The sequence below is a fragment of the Conger conger genome, chromosome 16 (genome assembly GCF_963514075.1).
Source record: "Conger conger chromosome 16, fConCon1.1, whole genome shotgun sequence".
Classification (NCBI taxonomy): Eukaryota; Metazoa; Chordata; class Actinopteri; order Anguilliformes; family Congridae; genus Conger; species Conger conger.
Genome location: NC_083775.1, coordinates 16,242,443 through 16,261,547, shown reverse-complemented (window position 1 = coordinate 16,261,547; position 19,105 = coordinate 16,242,443). Strand labels below are relative to the sequence as shown.

Genomic DNA, 19,105 nt, shown 5'->3' with positions numbered 1-19,105 from the left:
AAAAGACTGCACAGTGTATATGCTCTCTAAACGTATACAGCAACATTTACAGCCTAATGGCTCTTCATCAGGAGTCCGTCACATTTATAGAATTCATATTTATGTGGGAGCATAACCGTGTCCGGACCGTATCGGACGTGGTGGCAGATCCCAAGGGAGTAAGCCAGTCATTCGCTGGATAACAAGGAAGTACGGTGAGATGGTAATGCAAGAGCACAAACACTCCAGTGCGTGCAGAGCAAGGCGGTGTAACCAACTCAGACTGAAGCAAGAGTGTTCAGGGCAGGAACTTCATGGAGGAACAAACGGGACAACATTAACTAAAGAACTAAATCAGAAAAGGCACAAATGCATAAATCAATGAAAGAATACATGAATAAATGCATGTATAAATGATGGAAAAATAATTCCTTATGAGGTTCATCTGATAAAATTGAGTAACATTCATTCATAGATTGGCTGATTGGAGTGTTCAGCCTACCAGACAAAATTAACAGAAACAATCAGACCTGTTAGTTATAGCTACACAATTAAGAATGTTCCAGAATTTCATGTCCGAACTGCAGCCCGACAATCACTCTGCCCCCTGCTGGCAGTGGCCATCATTGCAACCGGTTTGTTTGTGGCATGACAAGCGCAACAAGGCAACTGCCAGAGCCCAAATCTCAACCTGCATACGATCTAATAAACTCTTTACAGGAATGCTATCAAGCAAAAGTCTAGCTTAAAAAATAAATAAATAAAAAAACCATATCTAATGATTTGCTGCACAAATTTATAGTAACGCTAGTAAAATTCCCACTGAGATTTCTGAAAGTATGCCTTTCTTGACTGGCTGATTTTCAGCCACTACAGTTATTGTTTGGCCAAAGAAACAGCATTCTCACTTTCCAACTGAAAAATAACACCAGATTGGTGTTTCAGCATTTTTGATTGGACATGATTTTTCTAAATCAATGTCCAATCAATCAGAAACAGGCACAGGAAGGCAGGGCGTGAGGTGAAAGAGAGGCAGAAATCAGGCATTGTACACGCTCCTAATCCAGCGAGGATCTGTGAGTCACAGTCTAAGGGTCCTGAAGGATCAGACTGAGCGCAGCGATAAACCCAGATTTCCTTCTGGGAAAAGTACAAGCTCCGATTGGCTGAACTGGAGTCCTTCAAAAAGGCTTCCTGATCAATGCCAATCCTGAGGTTCTCAGCAACAGGCGGTCATTCCACCCGACATGAACAGCATTACGTCACATTACATGCATATAGCAAATTTTCCATTCATACTGCTGGATATATACTGAAACATTTCATGTTAAGTACCTTGATCATGGGTACAGCACCATTGTCCGACCTGGGAATCCAGATCAAACCTTTCAGTCGCAGGCCCAATTTTTTCCCCATTGTGCTGCACAACTTCCCCCTCTCAATCACCTCACACTGATCTCACTCTATACTTTATCAAACACACACAAACGGGTATGTACACAGACAAATACAAACACATGCAGATATGGGCACACGCACACGCACACGCACACGCACACGCACACACCTTTTAGTATTGGTATAACCCCCTCAATTTTATAGATATGAGCAATTTTGCATCACGCTGCTTAATTGCTTGTCATAAAGCTTGAGATGAACTCCGCACTGACATGGCTTTTGTTTTGTTTGTGTTCTCTGAAGGCAATAACACTTTATGAAATTGTTTCCCCAATTAAATATTTACAAACAATAATTTCATTCATTTTAATCTTTTAAATAGCAATTTAAATACTTTGCCACCGTGCTGGATTTAAAGTCCAATGCTGACGGGAGCCCCAGCAACAAACCCCCGGCTTCAGCTGTTGGATCAATGGCCCAGTGCTAATGTGTTTATAGACGGCCCCATAAGAACCCTGGCCCCAGGGGCCCACCAGGCAACAGAGAGCAGATTAGTGCCCATTAATCGGCCCCTCAGGGCCCCTAGCCCTGGGTCCCTTCTTCCCTCAGAGTACTGCAGAATAATGAGAGGCTGGAACAGAAAAGCATTCAAATGCATTATGTTCACATGCCCACCACAACATGAGAAAGTATGAATGTTTTATGATGCCGACAGGCTTGACTACAGCTTAGTATCCCCAGCCCGGTACCAAATATTCCCTCGGGTGTCTGGTGCCAGAACTAATTTTGGAGAGCCATTTTGTGCATTAAGTTTTAATGCAAGGAACAGCTTACCTTGATTTGTGTCATGTGACAAGATTTCTCAACAGGCATAGGTTTAATTTAAGAAAAAAAAAGTCAGTGCAAAATTCTATCGCAACTATTCTTTTGCACTCCCAGTGTAATAAACCAAGAGAAATAAACCAAAACAAGTGGCCGGGAAGAGAGACAGAACTAATGTGCTGTGGTGGGAACTTCCATCAGTCATAGAAATTCTCATCTCAGCTTTTTAATGTTACCTATCATGGTAAAACATAACTTTTTTCAGGTTTCCAATAGGCAGAAACAGCATCTGGATTTTAACACGTCTATAAAGTTTGCCAGGAAGCCATTAACCATTAACAAATTCAATTTTTTCCCCCAGAAAGCTCAAGGATACATTTTGCTTTTGCCTGAGTTGGTATATAAGGGTCATTTAGTTTTTTCACTAGATGAAAAAAATGCACTCATGCCCAACGGTCCGAATCATTGATGTTTACACCGCCACATTCAGGGCAGACTGAATTTATGAGCATGCAAACACAGAGGTGGCCATATTGTCTTTTATTACCATACATTTAATTAGTCTTTTCCACCCTGTAAAAGGAGCAATTGCACTTTACAGCTCTGCTGACATGCCTAGAGGACTCCATAAATCCTAAATGAGAACATGTAGCCCCCCAAGTGTTTGTGAGAAGAACTCCAGTTACAACACTTCTAGGTCCCAGTTAGCCAGTTTGCGGCCCAGATGCCAGGAAGACACAATGTGCTTAAACTAACATTTTCAGATGTTTTTTTTTTTTTAAGAAAAGGGAAACACCTGCAGTTGTACACCTGGAGTAGACGAGTGAATTTCAGATGGGAGGACCGGACACCTTCGATGACACAGCAACAGGATTGCCGGGTTTCTCAGTTTATGCATTTCATTGGGATGTCCCTTTTTTGTAGAGCAGTGCTGGACTCCCGCAGGACCAGGCTTGTTTTTGTTTAAAGTGATTAAAAATCGCACAAAAGGATAACCTGGCAGCTTTGAATGAGTCCAGGGGTAAACCCACCCACAGGCATAATTCCCACACAAAGGGACCGGCTGTGAATCCCCGCAAACCCACAAAAAGACCATTTTCGGGTAGCGGTTTTATTAAATTAATTATTTACCAGAACCTGGACACCTGCCAGTCAGGCACCTGCCTCTGGGGTCCGAGCAGGTCTTCCAATGACTGGAGACGTTTAGGGGGAGGGGGACACCGGGGACCGCCAATTAGCTTTGAGGTGAAGGCTGTGAAGGCTGTGTGTGCGTGCCTACCCTCTGCATTAGAGCTCTAACGATGCCCAGTCTGTGTGTGTGTATCTGTGTGGGGGGTGGGGGGGTGGGACACCCTGATTATATGTGCACTCAGCCGTGTCTCAACCTCAACACGCGCACTCAGCCTGCCGGCAGAGCGAGGCTCAAGGGGGTGGTAAGGCTTTTGGGAGGTGTGTGTGGGGGGGGGGGGGATACTGGCTGATCCACGACAGCTCAGGGAACAGAACTGAGGCCTGAATCAAAATAATCAAAACTAGGGTTCAATTTAAACTAAAATAAATTAGGAACTAAACCATCCCTAAACATCCTTGATTTAAGCCCAGAAAATAGCCAGTCATTTGAAGGAACCCGATAGATGCTTTAGTTTGGGAAGTGGCTTTGCAGTAATTGGATTTAATTGACCCATTTGGCCAGCACTTTTTTATGCGACAGCGGTTTGAGTAAATACAGGGATCTGGTGAAGCCCAGTTTCCTCGCTCTGTAGGGGAAAGGGGCTGGGGACTGGGGAAAAGACAGAGAGCTGCTCCAAGACTCAGAAATGGATGGAGGACATGCTGGGGTTTTCTGAGGCTTACTGCGAGCACACACTGGTTATCCCCGACTTACTTTCTGAAACCTATACCCTGCAGCTGTGACTCTGGAAACCACCTGAAAGTGTGTTTGTGTGTGACTGCCTTTGGGGTGCGTGTGTTTGTGTGCGTGTGTGTGTGTGTGTGTGTGTGTGTGTATATATATGGGCGTGATTGCCAATGGGTGTGTTTGTGTGTGACTGCCTATGGGGTGCGTGTGCGTGTGCGTGTGTGAGTGCGTGTGTATATATATATATATAGGCGTGATTGCCTATGGGTGTGTGTGTGATTGCCTATGGGGTGCGCGTGTGTGTGTGTGTGTGTGTGTGTGTGTATATATATATGGGCGTGATTGCCAATGGGTGTGTTTGTGTGTGACTGCCTATGGGGTGCATGTGCGTGTGTGCGTGTGTATATATATATATGGGTGTGATTGCCTATGGGTGTGTGTGTGATTGCCTATGGGGTGCATGTGTGTGTGTATATATGGGCGTGATTGCCTGTGGGGGTGTGTGTGTGTGATTGCCTATGGGGTGCATGTGTGTACGTGTGTGTATGTGTGCGATTGCCTAGGTGTGTGTGTGTGTGTGGGTGATTGCCCATGGAGTGTGTGTGTATGTGTGGGTGATTGCCTATGTGTATGTGTGTGTGTGAGTGTGTGTGTATGTGATTCCCTATGGGTGTGTGTGTGGGTGATAGCCTAGGGAGTGTGTGTGTATACGTGTGTGTGATTGCCTATGGGTGCGTGTATGTGTGCGTGGGACTGCCTATGGTTGTGCATGTGCGTTCATGAGTGAGAGATGGAGAGAATGAGGGAGAGCTTGAGTGTGTCAACAGACAAGATAATTTATTCAATGTAACCTAAGATATGAATGGTTCAGACAAGATAGAAAACGTGTGTCAAATATTAAGGTCAAATATCAAAGAGTATTTTAACTCACAAATATTAATCATGAAAATTAATGTCAAATATTAAATCACAGATTAATCAAAATGAGAAAAGGGGCAATGAATCTGCGCCCAATCACCCTCCCCCTCATTTATACTATTTTCACCGGTAATCACCAGCAAGAACAGTGGAGAGCATCTTTGACTTACAATGAAAGTCATCATTTTCTTGCGATAGGATGCTGTCCTAATTTGGGGCGATAGCCGCTTCTCTCAGCCATGCATCGAACGCGTTTCTGTCATAATGGCAGTGTTTACCTTTGGGTCCCATTTCACAAGCGCTCTTTAACCGGGTTCCACGAGGCTCTGTGGAGGGCTGGGAGGTTCTGCGCTTCATCTGATATTTAGCACAGCTGGTTGAGCAGCTGTAGAAGGTGCCTGCTTCCTCTATCCTTCTCCAGCCCGTTTGAGCTGCCACTGAGAGTGGGAAACGCAAGCATTCTGCCTCCCTCTCCCCGGGTTTCGTCTGCGAGGGACTGATAACGCTGCCGCTGGGGACCCGGGGGGCAGATCCGCCCCGCACAGCCACCGTGACGGGAGGCCAAAAAAACCTGAGGACAGGCAGAACAAGGGTGATTAAGAGGATGCTACAAAAGCAGCATCACTCTACCTATTATTATTATTATTATTATTATTACTGATTAGTAGTATTACTATTACTATCATCATCATCATCATCCTCATTTCTTCAGCTCTAATTGAGAGCCATGAGAGAAACAAGCTGTGGACTGGCTTCCCTACTTTTCCACAGGAGATCCTAATTCCCTCTCATGAAAAGCAGAAAGAGGGGAAAGGTGTTGTTCACCTCCTCGCCGCGGTCAGACAGGCACAGCCCATCCTGGAGCTCACTGGAGTTATCTCCTGCAGAAACAGCAAGGATTCCCAGCATGCACCGGGAAAAGTCTCCTGACAATCCCAAGATGCACTGGCAGAAGACTCATTACTCTGGGTCCACGAACAATCCCAGCATGCAAGGTCAAAACGTTCCTGACACTAGTGCTGAAAACAATCCCAGCATGCACTGCCAAAAAAAAACTCCTACCTCCAGTCAGACAGTGTTTACAGTGCTGTTGACTAACAGGATTTGCGGCTGTTATTTTCAGCATTTCTCAGCCCCGTCTCTCTTCAGAGCATTCAAACAAAAACAGAGAGGCCAGGCAGACACCAGAGGCAGAACTGTCCTTCAGAAGACGCATAGCAGACACAGGCGCTGTTCGGAGAATTCTAGTCCATCGCATTCAAGGCGGCTGGAATTTAAGGAAAGTAAGTAAGTAAGTGTGATCCCTGGTGCCAGAAAGAGTCACTTCACACAAGAGACTGACAGACCCATATCCAGACAAACACGCTGATGGAATTCGGGCATTGATATAAAATGAATTAAGCAGCCCCGTCTCCTCCCTAAGGAATGCGGGTATATTTTTAGCCTTCAAAAGGCAGGCGCGATCACAGAGCTCTCCGGCTGCCACAAGTACCAACTGCTGAGTCACTCTGGGGCCTCAACACCAAAGACCCCTCGTTCAGGCCTAAATGAGCTTCCGTCGCAGACACGCTGCAGAGACAGCAGACGCCCGCACAAACACAGGAAAGACAGCTGCCCCTCCGGCGCAGAAAAGGACTTTAGTCATTTAGGACACTGTATCTGACGCCAACATGCAGCGGCACCATGGAAACAAAGCCGCTCCGCCCTCATAGCCCCGGCAGCAGGCCAATTAATCTCACTCCCCACCTTTAGGGACTCCAGTCACAGCAGATGCAAACTGTGTGATATTAATTAAGTCATTAGGAAGCCAGCCAGCCCCCTCCTCCCACTCCCTGGGGAGAGGAGTGTCCTACTGTGCACTCTCCTGGCAGGGCGTGCATCAGTGCCTCAGCACAGTGCTCCCATGAGGCCCAGCTCCCTCCTCTTATGCAAAACTCTCTCTAGTCATCTCCCTGACCCACCTGCAATAATGGACTTCTGCACTCTTAGACCGGTCCCATTTTCTGTCCACCATTTTAACTCGCCGTCTGCACCTCTGGAGTTATCGCTGTGCCACCGGCACCCTACTAGTACTACATGAGAGCCAGCGACTATTTCGCACCCTACAGTCCATGCAGTACCACAGAAGATTGAGGAGGTGAGCCGAACATGTGCAGCGTGCCTTCAGTGGTAGCCCTCAGAAACCTGGCCAACATAAACCCGCTAGGGCTGGGTGACATAGCCATCGCATTTCCGTCAGCCTTTTTTATTTTATTTAATCACACGGTAGCACACCTCCAATTTTCTGAGCCGAAGTGAAATGCTTCCACTTCACTCGCGTCTTTTCAATGTCGATATGACAGCAACAGGGCCATGCCGCTTCCATGCGGTAGATAAAAACAGGACTACAAGGATAAAGAGCAAAAACATAAGCGATGCGTTTTTCAAAACTAATAGGCAAGTTTTTGAATAGATACAAGTAATGTTTTTTCTCCCCCCTAAGCATTTTCACTGAAGTTTGGAGATGTTACCCTTTAAAGTACGATTATATATGAAAAGAAGGAACAAAGCCTACCGTCACCTGCCAGAGTCCGAATCGATCGTACTGCAATAGCTATATCGCACAGCCCTACAACCTGCCATATAAACTGTGTTCACTAGCACTGGCTCGCTGCCTAAACCAGCAGATGAATGAAGCTTTCACTGGAAAGGTCACAGCAATCAAAGCTACATCGCTGATAGAAATGACTCTTTACACAGACGCGTGGTCACAAAACACACTGGTGGTTATATCTGTGCTTGCCGGGACGTTACACGATTAAGGGCCCAATTCGTTTTTTACTTTTTTTACTTTTTAACTGCATCACGAGGACGAACTGGATGGTTCAACATTAGTCTCTTCGTGGAAATGGCCTCATTTTAAGAGCAGGTAGCGCACCGTGGCGCCCCCGGAGATCACAGAGGGGGGCCTTGAGGGAATCGAGCGAGCTGCTAAATCCGGTACACGCCTCGCCCTTCCCCGGCCTCCGTCTGCCTACACATATTAATAGATCAATAACACCCCCGCGGAGATCGCAGCGGAAAGAACAGTGTCTAAAGACGAGATGAAAGGTCCAAACTAACCCAGCAGCAGCAGCGGTCCCTCTGCTTCACTCCCTCACTAATGACCGCTTTAAGGGTGAGATGTACCCCATCACTGCCTTCAAATCTGGGCCCACCAGGGGAAGCAGGACGGCCAGTATCCAGCCTTGTTATTTTAGCAGAAATGCCAGCTCCGGACATATTTCGGTATTTTTCCTTCGTCTCGAAACAAGTGCAGGTTTTTTTTACATTACAATGTTCGCTTAATTGATTTTCCTCGACTTAACATTTTCCAGTTATGTAGCCCCGGATTTTGCATTACTTTTTGTGGCAGGTTAATTAAAATGATCAAGGGGCACGCCAAACTGTGCTGGTGAGGAAATGATGTCAAACCTGAACTTTAATTACGAGTCAGATTTAATGGCGCACTACGATCCTCCGTTCACCAATTTCTGAACTAGACTAACCTTCTCCACCCGCACTCCTCTCTGCTTTCCATCCGTCTGGATAAAGCTGCAAAAGTACTAAAAAAGGACAGCCTTCGTGATATTTGAAATAAAAATAAATAAATCGACTTCCCGGCACTGCAGCACGGCTGTCTCAACTCAATCCGCTCGTTAGAAGAAGCTCGGCGAACGGGGCCCGGTAGGGCCCCTCCGACGGGGTTACGGCCGAGGGACATCTCCGTTCCTCCCGGCTCCGGAAATTTCCACACCCCGGGACTGCAGCCAGCTGTACCATTAACACTGATGCACAGTAATTACCATCTCGGCTCCGTCAGGGACTAAACCAACCCACTTCAGCCCGTGATTTTTAATTAATTTCCGACACAGGGATTAATTAACATAAAACCAGCTTCAGGTATTAAAATCCTCGGCAGCCTGAACGGGTTCTTTATATCACGAGCATAGCACAGAGGAGCGCTAATGTAAGGAAGGGTATGTTGAGCCCAGAAGTACACAGGCTGTAATTAGGTCAGATAAAATCTCATTTCTCTGACCTTGATGCACTTTGATGCAGGGCCTCAAGGCAAAGTAAATCAGCTGAAGTCCCCTTGAGATCTCCCGACTCTATTTTAAGGTCCTGTTTACCCGTCGTCGGTAGGTATGAATTATGTATACATTTATATGTTTGACATTTTATTACTTTTAACCAAGATGTATTTTGTCCCAACTAGGATTGTGAGACTATATCGGTCATTTCAGGAGTGTGAAGGTAAGGGGAGAGCTGGTTGTTCACACACCGCAGTGCAGCGGAGCTGAGCATAGATTGGCATCCTCACGTGCAGTGACTGACGCAGTCACACTACAGGTGCCGACTAACTAGAGGACATCACTGGCGCACCATGGGACATGACAACACAAATTTCATTGGGTGCCACTGCAACCAATCACAAATTTCCTTGTGAGGCGGTCAGCCAGTGAGCACTGTCCTGGGATGGATTTCACACCAAATGCAGGAAATGCGTCTGAACTGGACGGACCATACAGCAGCACTTCTATGCAGCAAAGGATTATTAAAACCGCATTCGCTTATAACGGTTATAACAGTTATGCAGTGGTTATGCAGTGCTAGAATTCAGAGGACAGTTTTATTGACCATCCAACCCGCTTCAATAAGTACAGACATCAAAAAGAGGAGCCAATTTGTGCAGAAAGACGATGTTAAATCCAGAATCGTCTTCAACAGGACAGAGTGCGACAGACCCATAAATTACGCTATTAAAAAAAATAGTTCTGTTGTCAGAGGAAAGCTTCTGAGCACGCAGCGGAGGGAGGGGAGCGTTTTCAAAGCTAAAGTGACAATTAATGGGGATTCCACTGAGGGTAGAGGATAGTTTTCAGCTCCATTTGATCAAGCTCTACCAGTGTGGCAGGCTGCTGGGACTGTGGAGGGACGGACACACAGCAAACAATTAAAATTAAGGGTGTAAAACACAGAGGGTGACCCCCCCCCCCCACACACACACACACACGCACACGCACAAACCCAAACGCACAATCAAACATGTAGGCCTACTTTGTATTGCAAACAGTGAAGAAGCCCTCAGTGAATTGAATGTTTTCCTGTAAGACCATCTGCAGTTTAAATGTGCCTTTCTATTTCTCCAAAAGCACAGCTTTAATGCCCCGTAGAAAGGAATACAATAAGAATCTTTGTATCAAGTGTTGTTGCGATTGTTTCTTCTTGTGATCCCAGAGCATAAAATGTTTAGTTAAATGTAGTTTTAATTATTTTCCATTATTCATGTTGATGATGCAGCTATAGGTGATAGAACAGCAAAGCAAACAAGGTTAACAGAGTTAAGGTGAACTTTAAAAGTCTTTCACACGATGATCCGGTTTAGCAGCACCTCTTCCTCCTGGCTCCAACATCTCCAACTCAACTTTATAAAGATACTTTAGGTTCTGCCAGGAAAACAAAGGGGTGTAGGGGAAATGAGTGTGTGACTGTTTGTGTTGAGTCATCTTTGTCCATTCATGCTCAAAGTATACACGTCACTGTCTGTTTAAACAACCCTGCGGAACCGTAATGTCCACACACAAACTGTAGGCGGGAAGCCTACGTTTAAAGTTTGGAGACTAATGACCGCGAAACCGCAGTCGCGCTGGAAACAACGTGCAGAATGAGAGTGCAGGAGAGAATTCTCTTTTTGTCCTTTTCTCCAGGGCAAATCAATTAAATTAAGGCTGAACACCTGCGTCTGGTTATGGCTACATTTGCAGATCATAAAGTGTTTATTTCGTCACTGTCAGTACTCCCGGAGGTAGTAAGGGGGCAGATGATAAGCACGTGGGCTCCATCCCAGATCTGCTACAAAACTGGCCTGAACGACAGGGCGAACAGCTGCAGAGACTGCGCAGAATAATCAGGCCGCTACAAGCTCAGCTTCTCAGGGACGGCTAATTATCCGGGACAGACAGCTCTGCGGCGCCAGGCAGGGGCTCGTATCCACAGATTCAGAGCCGCCATTTCCTCACGTCGTCAAGGAATTTCTGCCCACAGAACTGCAGCTCACTGGATGGTTTTTTTTTGTTTTTCATGCACCATTCATTGAAAACTTTGTAGACCGTTGGGTGTGAAAATGCCAGGAGATCAGCAGTTGCTGAGATACACAAATCACCCTGTCTGGCAGCAACAATCATTCCACGCTCAAAGTCGCTCAGACCACGTTTGGACTGAACAACAACTGAACCTCCTGATCATGTCTCCATGCTTTTATGCATCGAGTTGATTCCACATGCTTGGCTGATTAGCCATTTGCAGTAACAAGCTGTACCTAAAAAAAAGTGGTTACTGAGTGTAGTTCGTACATGGTCACTTACCTGAACGTTCCGGATACCCTATATAGAAATGATATCAAATGAATAAGATCTGCTGAATAAAATGTACGCTATATCGCAATAAAATGACAGATACAAAGCTGTGAAAAGTATAGAATAAAATAGCAACATGCTGTGAAAAGTATAGAATAAAATAGCAACATACTGTTCATGCCTATCACACAAATCAACATACTGTATGTGTTCCAATCCTTTTTAAAGTGTACAAAATACATTTTTCAGTTTGCTTTTTGAGTCAGTTTATGATTTATTCATAAGCCACACATGCAGTACAAACAAGCGTGGCATTCATATTTAATGTGCAACACAAGACGGGAGTGCTGGAGGTCTGCTGCGGGCCAGCTGAGACCGAGAGGGAGCTTGTATTCGTTTAGTGAAAACACTGAAACGCACTCCAGGAACAGTGCAGACAGGGAGAAGAGGACTGCGCTGATTCCGGTCTTTTATTTTGTGTGTGTGTGTGTGTGTGTGTGTGTGGGGGGGGTATTGAGAGTCAATCTCTGGACTTCTGAGCTCCACGGTCAGGTATGGAATACTGCCGCCAGTCCTGCAGGCCCCATGCAGAGCTGGCACAACCAGGGACGACAGCGCTTCAGTCAGCTGGGACGACAGCGGAGTGAGTGACGGCGTGTCATCGGAGCCAGCGACCCCTGCTGGTCGATTGGGCGCCCGCGAGCCCACCCGCTGAGCTACACGGGAAGAGTCTTCCTCTGACTCACATCTGCGTGAGACTTGTTATATTCGGTGCGGTAGGAAGTCGCCGCTGACATCACATGCTTAGGAAAAGACAATGCTCTCTCCGAAATCGAGGAGAGATCACAGGAGGTCTCCTACCTCCAAGTACTAACCACTGGTTGCATGATGGTATGGCTGAATATCGGTTGACCCAGATGAATTTGAGCTGATGCTCTTTCGGTCTCATATTGCTATATTTTAGGGAAAATGGCCACATCTAATGGTCTATCCATGGAAACCATGGTGAAGTGCATAATGGCATATGAGGGTATTTACTAAACATACACTAATGAAAGCATTTGGAACAAGTATGGTAGGAGCAACATACATACTATTATGTTACATCAGCCCTCAGTCAGATGATAAGCATGCATGGACTAGGAATCGAAAGGATGCTGTTTTTCCAATGTGCAGGGCATGTGTTCCGGGATCTGTACATAATTAATTCATCTAAAAGGGATAGCAGCTTATTTTCAAAGAAAGGTTTGTTAGGCTCGCTCCCAGATAAACACTAAACGTTCTCACAATGTTGCTGCAATGTAATGGCAATGTCACATTGCCAAAACATTCCAGTAACATTGTGAGAACATTGTGTGCGAGCAGCAGCCAAACTGAGCATGCAGGCCACCATTTGATTTGAAACGTATGGGTTCCGGCTCTTTTCAAAGACAAATTGACATTACTGTCAGGCAACTGCCAACATCATGTTCACCCCCGAATTAGGGCCCCCGTCCAGAAACCCAGCCTCATGGAAACAGGAACAGCAGCTCATAAGGCTGTAATTGACAGTCTGCGGCGCTCCTCATTTGCATAATTAGTTATTAACTCGGCTACCCCACGAGCCCAAGAACGAGGGAGTGCGTGCACTTCCACAAAACGTGCAGCAATTTATAGCCTTCCGATGTCTCTGTTAGTTAATCACCCACTGAGAAGTTGCGCAGAAGCCGAGAGAGACATTCAGACCCCCCGCCAGGCGCCGGCCCACTGGCCGCCCCGATCTCGACGCAGCTCGGTGTGCGACTGCCGGGAGGCTGCCCCTGTCGAAGGGCACGATGGTGGGACGGTTCCTGCGGAGAAGGCAAGCTGAGCTGAAATCAAACCGCAGCAGAAAACGGCCCGCTGTTTAGGACGCGTTTCATGACACTCCACACCAGGGAGGGTGGCAAATTAAGATCCTGTGGTTGTCACAACTGCAGAAAACACAGAAGTGACAACATTCGCCATGCCAAAAACAGAGCGCAACATCTTCTCCGGTCATGGAACAGAAACCTCAACAGATGGACATTGTTTCAATTTGTTTGATTTCAAAGTCACTTTAGCTTGTGACTCCAAGGGCAGTGTGCACAAAGCTTTACCTGATCTGCTTCAGTAAAGACCCAACTGTATAGCAGTGCATCCATTTTACATACTGCACAGTACAAAGAATGTAAACAGAGTTCATGAACTCTGGATAAGAGTGTCTTCTGAAATATTAATAAAAATATATATAGCATGATGCAGTCCACGGCCTGAAACTGAGCATGCAGCGAAAAGCACGGGCAGTAGAACGGCATGCTGGGTAAATGGCCACAGCACCCACCCAGGAGGGATTCATTTGGCAGGCCGGCCCTCATCTCATCCCAGACCAGCCACTCCTGAGCCAATCTGCACCTCCCAGCTGCACGTGAAGTATACTCCATGACAAAAAGATAACCAGAAGAGCCGGTATATACTGGGGAGCTAAAAACAAACACTTGAAAATCACTCGTTGTGTAGACATCAATGTGTTGGACTGGTGAAACGACAGTACCTATCCAGGACCCGCAATGTTGTCTCAACCACCATGTGGGGGGTGACCTCTCCAATTTTGCTCACACTGTGTAAATATTTTTTATTTATACAAAACAAAACATTAACCTTATTGGATTTATCATTCTGGAGATAACGGCTCTTAGAAGGGTGGGGGTTTGGTGGCGGCAAGCAAAGTCACTTGCAAGTGTAAAGTGGGGTTTGTGTCCATTTTGGGGTGTCATTTTTGGCAGACAAACCTTTTTTCTGAGCAGTATTATGAAAATCGGTGTTCATAATCTGACAAGACATACAATTGTGTCAGAGTACATGTTTTTAGGTTCTCCGCATTAAAGTCAAAGATATAAGTCTTCTTAGGGACTGACCCCTGAAACTGACACTGCAGATCACTCAAATAAATAAAGTGGAAAAGAAGACCCAGAGTGGCAGAGCAGAGTTAGAGTGAGAGAGGCAGTTTCTTCTTTACAATGTGATCCTACTCAAACCTTCAACTCCTCTCCTCCTGCAGAGCCACTCAACCTCCAACACCACCTGCCCCGAAGACCTTCGAAATCTCCTCGTCTGCAAAACCACTCAAACTTTCAGCATCTCTGCGTCTGCGAAAACTCTCAAACTTTTGACACCTCTTACCTTCCCTTCCCCATCAGAACAGTCTGAAACTCAAAATGAGCAGAAGCGTTTCTTCAGACAGAACGAGGTCGCCGTTTCCCAAAACGTCTCGCTGAGTGACTGGCAGCGCAGAGCGGATTGTTCCGCCCCGGGCGCCGCAGGACACCTCTGTGAGAAAATAACTTCACCTGCTCCCGTCGCGAAAAGCCGCCGCCCCTCGCCGAGGTCAGCGATCGCCATGGAGACCAGTCGTTCAGAACAGCGGGCGCCAATACGCTCACAGGCTTCCTCCGGTGTGTACCACGAGAGGTATCGTATTGCCGGTTGATCACCCGCAAGTCGTGCTTCGCGGCTGAGGAGGGTCAAAGAGGAGCCGTCCGTGACTCGCTGGTACATGGGCCATTAATCCTTCCATCAGCCACTATTAAAGGCTTGGCACCCGGTCCAGGTCAATGGAGCGGAAGGGGGGTGGGTGTTCAGCCCTATGATTTCTGCCTGGAGTCAACCATAGTCCTTATCAACTGGGCTGGTTTACTTTGAATAAAACCCTTCTACGTTCTGTTCCTCTCCTCGGAGTGGGGAACCCTTCTGCACTAATCAGGTCAGGGTTGCCTCTGGCACTGCACTTCCCAGAGAGGCCCAGCCCAGCCCCTACACACACACACACACACACACACACACACACACACACACACACACACTTAAATCTCCCATAATAAGCGGAACAAACGCGCTCCAATATGCCGGACCACAGCCAAAACGTTTTAACTTTAGAATTGATTTTGAATTATTCAATACCCAACCACAGTCTGCAATGGCAAAATCCTATCCAATTGTTTGGGCTTGTTTTGACAGCATACCACTTATCACAATATCACTTGGTGAACTCATCTTGTCAAACACTTGAAGTGGCATTTCTTATTGTCATTTTTCCCTTAAAATTCACCTCATGCTGTTTTTGGTTTCATTTCGTTTCAAAAAGGTAATAATAAAAATACAAGGGACTATTCTGATTCTAATCAGATCTCAGATGAGTCAGAGCTTAGATCTGCTGCGAGCTTGCAGCACAGCCGTTTTCATTTCCCAGCTACCAACCTGCTACAGTCGCATTGCCTATGCCACCATTGTAAGGGACAAAGTATGTCACAGACAGCAAAATGGTTGGATCTTCCCAACTTCATCTTCTCTGTATTCCGTTCCTTCTCAACCTGCGCTCTCATGATCTTGTGTGCTGGTATATTCTGGCTCGAAAAATGACATGGGATCCAGGAAGCATGTATATAGCTTAACAAAATTAAGAGGCAGCACGTCCTTTGTAATCATACACGTGACGTGCCATGCAATATGCTCTTTTCCAGTTGAATCGCACTCGCGTTTAACTTGCGTTTAAAGGACGCCTATCGTTTTCCTCCATCATGTAGTTTTTGAACCCAAGTTCGATGTGGCATTTTATACTGACTGCGGAGAAGACCGTTAACAGATTATCCAGATAAATATCGTTAGCCTGCTCCGCTGCGCTTTCGAGCCGGCGGTCGCCGCAGTAATGTTAATGGCTACTCTGAAATTCTGCAACCCCACTCCTGCAGGCTACCCCCAACTCCAGTCAAAATATAGTCTTAAAGTTTTTTGAAATGTTAAGCCAATTATAACTACCACCATTATTTATTTTTTAACTTTTTCGTTCACAACTTTTGTTGTTTTGTTAAATTGGTTAAGATGTCGTCCATTTTGGTTAACCGGTAAATCGATTAACCATGCCCATCCCTAATCATTACAGTTGAGTGACTGCTGGAAACCAGTCACCGTATTGGATAAAAGATTTTTAAAAAAAAGATATCATATAATACAATTCACAATAATATAAAGCTACTTTTAAAAGGTCTTGCTTACATAATTTCATTACTTAGCTTTTCCCTGCATTTCTGTATGCATTATTTTAACAGTTTCGCAGATGTAATCTACAGGCACTCAGTAAATAACGTTTCGGATCTCGGTTTACACCAGGCGCTTACTCCAAGAAGGCCGGACAGAAAGCAGCCTAATTACACACTCCCGGTCTGGGCGTTTTCCTGCGAGTATGAAGACTAAAATAAAGAGGTTATATCCCACAGCATACCGCTCCGGGTATCGCCTCCCAGTAGAGATGGCCAGCACGGCGGACCTCAGGGCAGGGGTTCCAAGGCGGAACGAGGCCCGGGCGACAGCAGATTACTCTCCCGCCCAAAGGGGCTGATGGGCCGTGATGAGATGCGGGCTGTGTGGCTCTGGGATGGATCAGCACAGCGCACTCCGAGCTGTCGGTCACAATCCCGGCCACAACCACGGCTCCCATTACCGCCGAGTCTTCACAGTCCTTTCATGAGACCGGTAATGGTGACAGGAGAAGAGAAGCTCAGCTTTCGACCTTTTGCAATTAGACTCTAGAGAAAAAAAGAAATTGAGCTACATTTTTTTTGGGTGGGTGGGTGCGGGCGTGTGAAATGGGGAAAATAACAAAATATGAATCTCAGTCCTCAGAGAGATTTGAAAAGCAATCGTGGGGGGGGGGGGGGGGCATGTTGTGTGATTTACTCATTTTCTCCAGTTCTGTCTGACATGTGTGACAGCGTGTCAGTGTGGTGCCAACATCTGCCAAATAACATATTAGACAGACCAGCGTCAGGATAAGAGAAGGCTGCAGCGATGTCCCACAGCGTATGTTAATACCCACAGAACCTTGCGGTGGGGGAGCTGGGCACAATCTCCAAAACCACTCAAATGAGTCACACCTGCGGGCCGTGAGTGTGCGTGTGTGTGTGCGACATCCCTGCTGATATTCTGAGTTTCGTAGATTAATTGAATTTACACTTCCTTAAATGTATTACACGGTGCCTTATGCCAGGGACAAGCCAATGGATGCCGTTGCTATGGAAACTGACAGGCGGAGGAAAAGTCATCCCACCCAGAGCCTAGGTCTTAATGCCAACCTGTAGCGTGCAGGGTTTATACAGGTCAATCAATCCATCAATTAAGCAATGAAAGACAACATCAATTAATGCAATTAACAAGCAGACAAACATATCAATCAACCAGATCGCAAAATCAATAGCAGTGTTCCCCACTGCGGGGACATTCCAGTTCCAACCTGCAGGTGCTCACAAGTGCAGTAGCAAAGACACACTATACTAATACCATGACAACGAGCAGGATAACACAGAAAATAGCAAGGACACACTGTACCAATAGCATAAACACAACTAGCCTAGAAAAAACTAGCCACAACACACTCGGTGAAGAAAACAAGCCAGGATGCATTGAAAAGTGTAAGGAACGAACAGGAAGACCTACAGAGTCAAAACCCCGACTAGGCCTCAAACTCCCACAACCCTCAGAGCTGCAGCATTGCAGCGTCATGGTCTCGCGACTAAGTGGCCGCAGGTTCGATCTCCAGGCAATGCGGTGCCACCGCACCCATGAGCAAAGCATTTAACAACAGCTGCCGCGGTGAAGGACATCGACAAACGCAGCGATGACTGCAGGATAGGACAGGGGAGGAGGCAACAGTAGGAGTGTAGATATGGAGAGAGCTGTCAGGGAATTCGAGGACTGGTGGCAGCACTCGGCTCCCGGGAGAGCCAGAATTCTTTGAAAGGTAGAGAGGGTGGAGAGAGGTAGAGGAAAACAAATCTTTCAAGAATATTTGAGATAGCTGTCGACCAGCTAGTTTTAGAATGGGTTTTTGGGGGCTTTCACATGAGTGTGGTTTAAAGCAAGAAAATACATTTCAGCTACCTCTAGAGCAGCATGCATGGCCCAATTATATTTCCCGGGGCTGCACATATACAGTAAACGCATTAATATAGCGTTTATTCACAATTTCAGGCATAGATATCACATCTTATAACATGCAGGTATTTCTTTTCTTGAATACAGTAGGCTCAGGTCGCATGGGCCATAAGAAAATGAACCTAAAAGTAATCGCACAGGTATGTCACACGTATCTCACACGCCACATACCATCCCTCTACAAGCAGCGTAGTTACTTTAAATTCATTTCTTCCTCTAAACCACCTAAGGCCAGACATTATAAAGCCAGCAAGTTGTCATATATGAGTATCTAAAATATCCATTGGCCACAAAAGCCGAATAGGCCAACTGAAATAGCATGCACTAAAAATCATATGAAAGAAAACTGCAGAAAGTGAACTCTCTCTTTAGCTAGAGTGGTCCACCAGAGCACTGAGACCTGAGGCCACAGCATATTCTCGCACTAAATACATACACTTCATATTTTGCCACCATTTATAGCTCAAGTATAAAGGTATAATATTGAAATGAATAGTGCATTGCTGCCCTGTTTTAAGCAAAGGTGCATGTTGACCACACATTCCCGCAGAGTGTGTGAAAACAAACATTATGATATCGAGAGTAGTAGGAGGCTCTTTTATTGATTTATTTCATTTATTCTTACACTAATCAGAAATGCAGAAAGCAAGTTCCAAATGTAGTTCAGCCCAGTTTGATGACCATACCCTAATCTCATCTTGATCCTCTCACAATACTAAAGCTTATTTTTTCGGCCCAGCGCACATTGTCCTGGGACTACATAAATGAT

The 19,105-nt window shown here is 46.0% G+C and overlaps 1 long non-coding RNA gene across 2 annotated transcripts in view; it reads right to left on the bottom strand.

The window, feature by feature from the left end:
- LOC133114851 (uncharacterized) overlaps positions 1-19,105 on the bottom strand; it is a 93,203-nt gene that overhangs the window by 52,148 nt on the left and 21,950 nt on the right. For both annotated transcript variants that reach the window (XR_009705584.1, XR_009705583.1), the window contains exon 3: positions 5,254-5,546. This is a non-coding gene — a long non-coding RNA (uncharacterized LOC133114851). The remainder of the gene's footprint in view (positions 1-5,253; positions 5,547-19,105) is intronic.